Consider the following 10,652-nt stretch of genomic DNA (forward strand, 5'->3'; position numbering starts at 1 on the left):
GAGTTCAAAAACATTGGACGATGTGGTTTGAGTATTGATGGAGGTGGGATGAAAATGGAATTTGTCATCTTTGCTTATTAATTTTTGCCTCATCCAAGGAAGCATTTCAAGCACTGCATTTAAAATGGAGGTCGCACTACAGGTGTAAAGGCCAGAATATTGACACTGTACCTCTTTGAAGGCAAAGAAATTGCTGCTGGCTGCTGCTAATACATTTCTATAGAACTGGCTGCTGAAAGAAGGCTTCTTGCTTTTGTTTGGAAATAAACCATCGCCAGTCAACACACTTTCAGATATGAAGAGAATCTGAAAAAGATCCGAGTGTGGGCTGAAAATGGTGTCACAATATGAACCAACCCAATGACACATATTTACATTTTTGCATCACATCTCTCCTGTGTGGTGATCCACACATCTTGGTGATTATAGCTTATAAATGCCGTGCAGCCTGTGATGAGAACAATTTTAAGAAAGCTGGAAAAACAGCAGTTTAGGCAGCATCTGTGGAGAGAGAAACAGAGTTCACATTTCAGGTCGATGGTCTTTGAGCAGAAAAGCACAGTCAGTACTTTGAAAGGATATCCACGTGAAAAAAGGCAGCACATTCCAGAGATTACTGTGATGGTTTGTTACCCTGTAATGAAGGAAAGCCAATTATGCTGAGTAGGTTTACACTTAAAGCTTCTCAGTGTGTTTTACTTTCACTCCATTTTCTTCTGATAAGTTCTTTATCTCCGGCTCATTTACAAAAATTCAAAGGGCATTGATTGATCCAGAATCTTGGAATCCCTACAGAGCAGAATGAGGCCATTTGTCCCATTGAATCTGCACGGACCCTCTGAAAGAGCATCCCACCAAGGCCCACTCCCCCGCCCCGTCTAACCTTTTCAACACTAATGTGGTGATATACATCACTGTAAGTACACAAAGTGTTAATGTACATACACTACACATAGCTAGACACTAGGGGGAGCACCAGAGACATGACACACAGACAGTCAACCAATAGGTCAGTAAGATAGGACACGACCAATGGGCATTCACGATACACACAGAGGTGACACTACCACAGGGAGGCATTACACCAACCCATATATAAGGACACATCACACATGCTCAGTCTCTTTCCAGTGTAGACACTCAGTGAGTACAGACACAGGGTTGATTGAACATCACACCCACCACGTGGATTGTAGCAGACTGGTTCGTCAGTCTGAGTAGGTACAGAAGGATTAACAGTAGCGTCAAATCCAAGTAGGAGAATTGTTAATAGTTTAATAAACGTGTTAAATCTATCTCCAAGTCTGAACCTTCCTTTGTCAGAGTGCACATCAAGGAAGCAGCTTTTGCTACGTCAAGAGCATAACAAAACATGGTTCCAGGAGTGAACTGTTAAATCCATATAGTTGCAACTCAGCAAACAGTGATAACCAGCAACAACAGCCAGGCAAGATGATGTTCGAGATTCCAGTTCCACAGCAGCTCAGGTACCAAGGCAATCTCAGTGAAAACTGGCGTTGGTTCAGGCAGTGATTTGAGATCTACCTGGTAGCGTCTGACCTAGATGGCATGGCGGATGCAGAGAAAATAAAGCTTCTACTTACCATCGCGGGTCCAGAAGCAGCTGAAATCTTCCAGACCTTCAAATACTCAAAGGGGCAAAACAAGAGCGACTTCCAGGCAGTCCTGGACAAATTCCAAGAATTCTGCGAGGAACATACAAGAAGAAAAGGTAAAAGAGGTGCCAAAACTCACTGCGAGGTAGGCTTGCAGCAACGAATGGCAGTTTTGAATTGCAGCCATCTTGGAAAAGGTGCTGCACATGCGCAGTTGCGCGAAGAGCGCACAGAACGGGAAGGTCCATTTGTGCATGCGCGAGAAGCCGTGCATGCGCAATTGCGAAAAAGGCCCCAAGTAAATTAAGAGCGATCTGCGCATACGCAATCACTTCCTCCGCACTACGTCACACGTGTTGTGACATCAGAGGCCCCGGACCATGCCAACTTAAAGTGGAAATGTCCCAAAACACAGGAAAAAAATGTTAAACCGTAAAACCCGATTCTTTCACCTGGAACGACAGCTCAATGCCTGAAATTCGACCAGTAGCTGAAAGTAATCTCTGCAGAACCCTGCAACAAGCAGTTAGCACCGCCCAAAGAGGTGATAAAGTCCTTGAAGACTATGACTCAGACCTTGAATTCTTCTTTGGACATCGCGAGCCCAATGCCAGCTCCAAATCCGAACCGCAACTAGATGTGTTGTACATTGACGACCCCGACGACGAGTTCTTCGGATTGGGGAATCTTCAGCCCAGCATATACGACATCCCGACTCGTGAGTGCCGGATTATGCTGCGGAAAGAGACAGAGAGCGGTACAAGCCCATAGAGAGCAGCCTGCTGCCACACAGAGAGTGGTCCACGCACCACGAACGGTGCCCGACTCCACACATCTGGCCTGGGCTTGCAAAATCCTACCAACTATCCTGGCTTGAGACAATTCACACCTCTTTAACCTGGGGTTACCCCTATCTCTGGATATGTAAACACTTAATTAACTGCAAATGCTCGCATTCTAAGCATTGTCTTGCATCTTTGAATTTGTCTATTTATATGTTTCTGGAACATACCTCTTCATTCACCTGAGGAAGGAGCAGTGCGCCAAAAGCTAGTGTTTGAAACAAACCTGTTGGACTTTAACCTGGTGTTGTAAGACTTCTTACTGTGCCGACTCCACACAGAGAGTGGTCCACGCACCACAAAGGGTCCCAGCCTCCACACAGAAAGCGATGAAAGACTCCACAGTGAGACAACTGCACGTCTCCACACAAGAAGTGACTCCAGTGACACAAGCTTCCACAGCGAGCTCATGGACAGACTCCACGATAGAAGCAACGCAAGACTCCACAGCGCAGTCCTTGTATGAACAAGAAGTGACTCGAGTGACACAAGCCTCCACAGTGAGCTCGTGGACAGACTCCATGATAGAAACAAACCAAGACTCCAGAGCACAGTCCTTGCATGAACAAGACCATGAGGGTCTAGCAACCTCCTCTGAGCAACCAGCAGCAGACAATACAAGTCTGTCACGCTCAAGTGAACAACAGAAAGACTATGACAGTCTGCCATGCTCAAGTGTACAGCAAGCAGACTATGACAGTCCACCCAGATTATTTGAGCCATCAGAAGAAGGCTCTGACGGTCTGCCCAGCTCAAGTGAACGGCAAGAAGACACTGAGGCTCTCCCCACTGTATGTGCGACAAGTGACGACGGAATCCCACTTCCCATACCAGATGTGCAACATGACAGACTACAGCTAGAATGTACAGAGGCACTCAACAATCACAGTGAGACTCCTGGTGACTCTGGTGACACCACGTTACTTCAAACCTCATTCGCTTGAGCCTCTCCATAAGCAAATGCATTCCTGAATGTTTTGACTCCGGACGTAGAGCATCAAGAAACCTCAAAAGATGCAAGTGAGCCTGAAATGACTCCGGATAAATTGCCCTTAATGTCCAAAATTGCCTTTAGTGTTGGGTGGAGGTGTTGACCTTGGGTAGGGTGCTCTTTCCAAGAGCTGGTGCAGACTCAATGGGCTGAATGGCCTCCTTCTGCACTGTAAATTCTAGGATAATCTATGATTAATCTAGGACAAAGGTTCGGCACAACATCGTGGGCCAAAGGGCCTGTTCTGTGCTGTATTTTTCTATGTTCTATGTTCTATGACTCCAGACGGGGAGCGCCGCAAACTCAGTGACGGCACGCTCAAGGAGACAGCAGATGCCACAAAGCACGCTAACACGAGTAACTGTGTGAAGGTCTCGTATTATCCACAGAGTATGATCCTTGAGCACAGCAAACATGGCAACGAAACCAACCACCACAACAACAACATCAAAGACAATAGCAAGAGGCGTACCAAAGGCAACAACGTCGACAACAAGCGCAAAAACAACACCAATGGAACTACGACTGGTACGGACATGGTACAACTCTGCAAATGAGGGACACTGTTACTGCTCAGTTCAGTACAATGACATGCCATGGCAGGACGATGCATCTTACCAATTCACGTTTGCTGCATTACCAACAGACAACCTGGCTTTCAGGACAGATGCCATCAAGAATTACCACCACAAGCATCGAAAGATAAGAAAGAGTCCAAATCAGACAACGAAGTTCCTTCAGCACAGGGACACTGATGGCGTTTACAAAGCAATGCCACCATCAACATCACCAACTCACCAACCAAACAAGAAAGCCACTCGACCATAATAATTAATGAACTTTGGACTCATGCATATGATTTAGACTTATTGCTTAATGATCACTGTTATCATAGCTTGTACAGAGTATCACTCATCGACCTAGTTTGTTCAATTTTCTTTAACACTGTACAAAAAATATGTAACATGAAAAAAGGGGGATGTGGTGATATACATCACTTTAAGTACACAAAGGGTTAATGTACATACACTACACCTAGCTAGACACTAGAGGGAGCACCAGAGACATGACACACAGACAGTCAACCAATAGGTCAGTAAGATACGACACGACCAATGGCATTCATGATACACACAGAGATGACACTACCACAGGGCGGCATTACACCAACCCATATATAAGGACACAGCACACATGCTCAGTCTCTTTCCAGTGTAGACACTCAGTGAGTACAGACACAGGGTTGATTGAACATCACACCCCCACGTGGATTGTAGCAGACTGGTTCGTCAGTCTGAGTAGCTTTAACAAGATTAACAGTAGAGTCGAATCCAAGTAGGAGAATTGTTGATAGTTTAATAAACGTGTTAAATCTATCTCCAAGTCTGAACCTTCTTTTGTCAGAGTGCACATCAAGGAAGCAGCTTATGCTACGCCAAGAGCATAACAACTAAGGGCCAATTTTAGCACTGCCAATCCGCCTAACCTGCACATCTTTGGAATATGGAATAAAACCGGAGCACCCGGCAGAAACCCACGCAGACACAGGGAGAAAGTGCACACTCCACACAGTCATCCAAGGCCAGAATTGAACCCTGGCATCCCTGGAGTTGTGAGGCAGCAGTGCTGATTTATTTGACTTAACTCTCGGGTACTGTTTGCCGATTTGTGGTTGGGTATTGAATTGAACCACTGAACAGTTCACGTATTCAGAATAAAACATATTGACGTGAAACCTCAGAATATGAGTTATGATGGAGCTTATTTTTAGCTGGAGAAGAAAGGGTTAAAATCTGAACCTCCCCAGCAGCACTGTCGCAGTAACTTTGTGGAGGGAGCTCACCAACACCTTGTCAAGGGCAATTAATGATGGGCAATAAACACTGCCTTGGCAGTAACACCCACACCTCATGAGAAAATTAAAAAATACATGACACTGGCATTTGTGAATGTGGGAGGACTCTTTTTCCAGGTCTCAAATTACTGACGAGGCTCAGAATTAGCTTGTTAATACGACAGTACGATCGATTTTTAATTGGGCAGTCTCGGTTGAAGTCCAAGTCGATAAACTATGCCTGTGAATGATTAGATGCAATCATTGTGAATCACGTCTGCTTAATCATTGCTACTTTTGCCTTCTGACTCCCTTCGATTCACCCAGTACAGAAAAAGTAATATTATCTGAATGTGGCTTTGATTCACCTTTGTTAGTGGCAAATGTATTTCTTTTATTCGGTCTAAAGGGTATTTCTTTGCCAGCCACTCTATCACCTGCTCTGAACCTCAACAATTTTAGTTCTGTTAACACACTGCCATATACTGATTGTCTAATTCTCGAGATACGGTACTTAACAAATATACTACGATCCAGACCAGACCCTAACAGTGGCTAGGATACTGGACAGAAACCCCAATATTTTACTTTAATTTTGTAAGAGGAAAGGATACCTTGCTCCAGGAGTGATTACTACATAACACCGGCATCGGGTATCAAACCTGAAAGGTAAGATAAAAAAGAAAGGTTAGTAATAATGTTAGTCTTAGAATTAAATTTTAAAACCTCTTTAACCTGGGGTTACCCCATCTCTGGATCTGTAAAGATTTAATCACCTGCTAATGGTCGCATTCCAAGCACTGTCTGGCATCTTTGAATTTGTCTATATATGTGTTTCTGGAACATACCTCTTCATTCACCTGAGGAAGGAGCAGCGCTCCGAAAGCTAGTGACATCGAAACAAACCTGTTGGACTTTAACCTGATGTTGTAAGACTTTGTACTGTAAATTTTAAAAGATTAGAACGATGATAAGATAAGTAAAAAGAGGATCTGTTAGGGAGAGCTCGCAGGGAGTCGCCACGCTCCGGCACCAGCTTGCTGCCTCAGGTGCCTCAGGTACTGCGAATCTCAGGTTCTTGCATCATACTGATATCATGGGCGGGATTCTCCTAACCCCCGCCTGGTCAGAGAATCGCTGGGTGGTGGGCGTGAATCCCGCCCCCGCCGGCCTCTGAATTCTCCGGTACCGAAAATTTGGTGGGGGTGGGAATCGCGCCGGTCGGTGCCCCCCCCCCCCCGCCGCCCCCCCCCCCCCCCCCCCCCCCCCCCCCCCGCACCCCCGGCGATTCTCCAGCCCGTGATGTGTCGAAGTCCCCCTGCTGTCATGCCAGTCCCACCGGCATGAATCAAACCACCTCCCTTCCCGACGGGACTGGTGGCGAGGGCGGGCTCCGGGCTCCTGGGGGGCGGGGGGGCGCGGGGTGATCTGGCCCCAGGGGCGCCTCCACGATGGCCTGGTCCACTATTGGGGCCCGCTGATCCGCGGGCAAGCCTGTGCCGTGGGGGCACTCTTTTCCTTCTGCCTCGGCCATTGCCACCGCGATAGCCGATGCGGAAGTGACCCCCCCCGCGCATTCGCGGGGATGACATCAGCAGCCGCCGACGCTCCAGCGCATGCGTGGGCTTCCGCTGACCGGCGAGGACCCTTCGGCCCCGGCTGGCATGGCGCCAAAGGCCTTTCCCGCCAGCCGGCAGCGCGCCAACCACTCCGGCGCAGTGCTAGCCCTCAAGGAGAAATCCAGACCTTTGGGGCGGCCCGACGCCGGAGTGGTTCCCGTCACTCCATCCCGCCGGGACCTCCCGTCCCACCGGGTAGGGGAGAATCCTGGCCCATATTTGAGAAAACACCTACTCCATGCTGCGAAATTCCATGAATCCCACTCCATTTGGATCAAGTACTGGAATCCTCACCCTAATTCTTCCAAATCTCTGAATCATTCCCCAGATTACCAAGCCTAGAACATTCCTGAAGTTCAGCTATTATCCGAAACTCCAAAAGCGCAGAGTAGAGTGGGAACTGGGACTGAGACTCTACAAAGAATTGGAATGAGCTTGAGGGGTTAAATGGCTTATTCTCTGCCATAATGACTCTGACTCTATGACTATCCCCAAGTGCAGCTACACCTTGTTTTCTTTCTGAACGACTGCTATTGTGATATCACTTTAAGAGCGAATATGCCAATGAGTAAGTAGCCAGAATGTAAACTTTTGATGAGCAGACATTGTTCAGAGGAGCTTTCAGTTTAGCCTGCAGCGTTTGCTCTGAAGGAATTCCTGGTTGACAATGGCTGTTGAATCTTTATAGTAAATGTGTCTGCTGAAGAACCCTGTACTACATGTTCACATCAACTGAACCTATACATGGTTTACCAGTCCTTTGTGAGATTGGCACATTTGTATTAAACAAACATAGAAATACAAGGCGCGATGGAATCACCATGTTCCATCCGACGTGGATCTGGGTGCATCGGTTCAATAATGGGAAAGGCCAAAATCAAGGACGCGAATCAATTTGGAATCCAACTGGCTCACTCCCGATGGCGAGTTCCAGATCTCTTGCAAAAAAGGCAAATATTTAATTAACCCTCATTTGCATTGATTTGAATTGCGTCTGCAAGATTGACGTTGAATGTAAAAGCCTCCTGGGAATTAATCGGCTCTCCAGTGAGAAATCACGTGGGTGTTGTTTAATGTTCCTTTTTAAAAACATGATGTGGACGCAATGGCTATGAGAGGAAGTGAGGAGCCGAGTAGCCATTTCCGTTTTCTGGCATGCAGCTCAAGTGCACCAGAGCTACTGGCCCCGTGCTCAGGGGGGACACATTGGGGGGTTGGGCACTAGGTGAGTTTAGCTTGGTCAGGGGGCTGAAGCGTTCCAGGTCGGCCGTCTTCCCTGGGCCAGGGGTGGATGTGAGGCTTTTCATCTCTGAGGCCTTCAAGCCATCTTTAAATATTGTGGAGACCCATAACAGGGGTAACCACAGCTACAGCCTGTCTGTCCTACCAGACACGTCCAGGACAGAGCTCTTGGATATATGCTGAAGGTCACTTTGATTGTGAGCAGCCTGTAGCTTCACAGCTGAAAGCAATTGCTAATGAGGAATTAGACTTGTTAGTTGTGAGAGCACTTCACAGCAGCAGGTTGTGCTTGCATCTTATTTCTGCATTTGGCTGCAAATACGTGGAGGCTACTATTGCTGATCCTTTCCCTTTCTGTAGCCGGAAAGAAGGACAATTATTTCCCAAGCTATCTGGGTCCTGGAATGCTGGGCTCAGGAGGATCTATGAGTCCAGAAGGCAATCCAGTTTGAAGCAAGAAGACCCTGGGGGACCTGGTGCACGACATTGATCCAAATGGGCTAACTGATGACGCCGCAGATTGCTGATGCTTTTGTTGCTGGTGTGGTGAGTGATGTAACTGGCACCTGGCACGTCTCCACGGGTTAAAGACGCTGAAAGGCGAGGAAGTTCAACAGCACCTTGAGCGCCAGTGGAATGTGTGGATGCAAGGATTTGATTCGGGTGAGATAGGGCCGTGTGGGAGGGGCCTGCACAGCTGCGGCTCCTGGACGGAGAATGGCACTGATACGTGGAACAAGTAACACATTGATGGACAGATCATTTCTCCGACAAAGTTCTGGACATGATAACACATTCTCAGGCTTTTCTAAGATTTCTTTTGAGGACCCTGTGAAGGGTGATACCGTGTATTTGTTTTTTGTGAAAATAAACTGATATAGCTTTATATTGGTACCAATATGGAATGGTGACATTTCCCTGTTGTTTAATGGTTAGTGTGGTATGTTGAATGTTATTTAGTTTGTTTTCAAATCTTTGTGACTGTTGACCATTTAATAAACAGCATATTCAAAAGTGGTGCTGCAAATTGTGTTTTCTGTATGCTCCTGCTTTTGGCTGAATGTTTGTTTGCTGCTGCCTCCTCTGCTTTTGTGGCCTGAAATAAGGGACAGAGAGGCTGTAAGTAGGCCTACTACCCGTCTGAAGAAGCGTATGAGGTGCTTTCCCACTCTGCTGTGCTCTGAGTTAGTGTGGCTTTCAGGTAATCATTGTTTCTGCCTTGAGAGTCTGCTGCTGGGAGCTGCCAGAGGGGGAGAGAGAGGGGGTGAGAGTCAAATGCTATTGCAGCTACCTGGAGGCTGTCTGACTGTTTGTTGTTGTCTCTTTCGCTTCTCTTGCACGGAGTGAGGAAGGGGAGAGAGTAAGGTGCAACCACTGATGAAGGGGAAGGATGGCGGCTGATTCAACAGAGAAACTTGCTGGAGATATGAAGAACTGCTCTTGCAGCTTGCTGGTGTTTTTGTTGTATTACTGACTGTGAAATGTTTTATGTCTGGAGACTGTGCGTTTGCTTTCTACTGCCTCTCTTACCTCTGTGGCCTGGATCAAGGACTGGGTGGAGTTGGTGACCAGAAGCCAGTACTGCAGGGGTGGAAGCGAGGTGGCTTGATTTGACTGAGCAACTTGCTGAAGGTTTGGAGACTTGCTTTTGCAGCTTTCCAGTGCTTTTGTTGTACTATTAATTGTTCCAATTTTTCATATTTGGAAGTGTGTGTTTGCTTGCTGCTGCCTCTTATACTTCTGTGGCCTGGGCCAAGGGCTGGGTAGAGTTGGTGACCAGAGGCCAATAGACTTGCATGGTGTGGTGGTATGTATTAGGGGTAATATGGTACCTGTGAAGCCGAGAGGCTATTGGCTGACAGGTCCCGGGTCCTGGTTGGATCTGCCGACTTCTGGCTCCGCCCTGAAGGTGGTGTATAAGAGCTCGAGTTCTCACTGCACCCTCATTCTGTTACTGAGCTGCTGGGGAACAAGTCTTGCTTAAAAAAGCCTAGATAGACTTCATTGCTTCTCGTCTCGTGTAAGTCATTGTGCGCTACAATTTATTAAGCGAGCTTAAAAGACTATGGAGCTCCGGATCACCCCGGAGTGCCTGCGGATCAGCCCCCATGCAGCAAACTCGGCGGCCGTGTTCAAACACTGGCTTCGACGGCCCCCGGCCGGATCACGGAAGAGCAGAAAATGCAGGTCCTGCATTCGAGGGTAAGCCCGGAGATTTACTCGCTTATAGAAGACGCGGAGGATTTCCCGACGGCGCTCGCGTTGTTGAAGGGCATCTACATTCGGCCCGTAAACCAGGTCTATGCACGCCACCAACTCGCGACGAGACGGCAAATTCCCGGAGAATCGCTCGACGAATTCTACGGCGCGCTGCTGATTTTGGGACGCAACTGCAACTGCCCGCCGGTGAACGCGATCGAGCACACGGACCGGCTAATTCGAGATGCATTCGTGGCAGGTATGAACTCTCCCCAAATTCGTCAGAGACTTTTAGAAAGAGAGTCGCTA

The 10,652-nt window shown here is 47.5% G+C and overlaps 1 long non-coding RNA gene across 1 annotated transcript; it reads left to right on the forward strand.

Annotated features, from left to right (window-relative positions):
• The first annotated feature begins 5,605 nt into the window (after positions 1 to 5,605).
• Positions 5,606 to 9,030, forward strand: LOC140398818 (uncharacterized). The gene is made up of 2 exons (XR_011937569.1): positions 5,606 to 5,952; positions 8,505 to 9,030. It is a non-coding gene; the product is annotated as an uncharacterized lncRNA (long non-coding RNA).
• The last annotated feature ends 1,622 nt before the right edge of the window (positions 9,031 to 10,652 follow it).

This window comes from Scyliorhinus torazame, chromosome 22, assembly GCF_047496885.1.
Source record: "Scyliorhinus torazame isolate Kashiwa2021f chromosome 22, sScyTor2.1, whole genome shotgun sequence".
Taxonomy (NCBI): domain Eukaryota; kingdom Metazoa; phylum Chordata; class Chondrichthyes; order Carcharhiniformes; family Scyliorhinidae; genus Scyliorhinus; species Scyliorhinus torazame.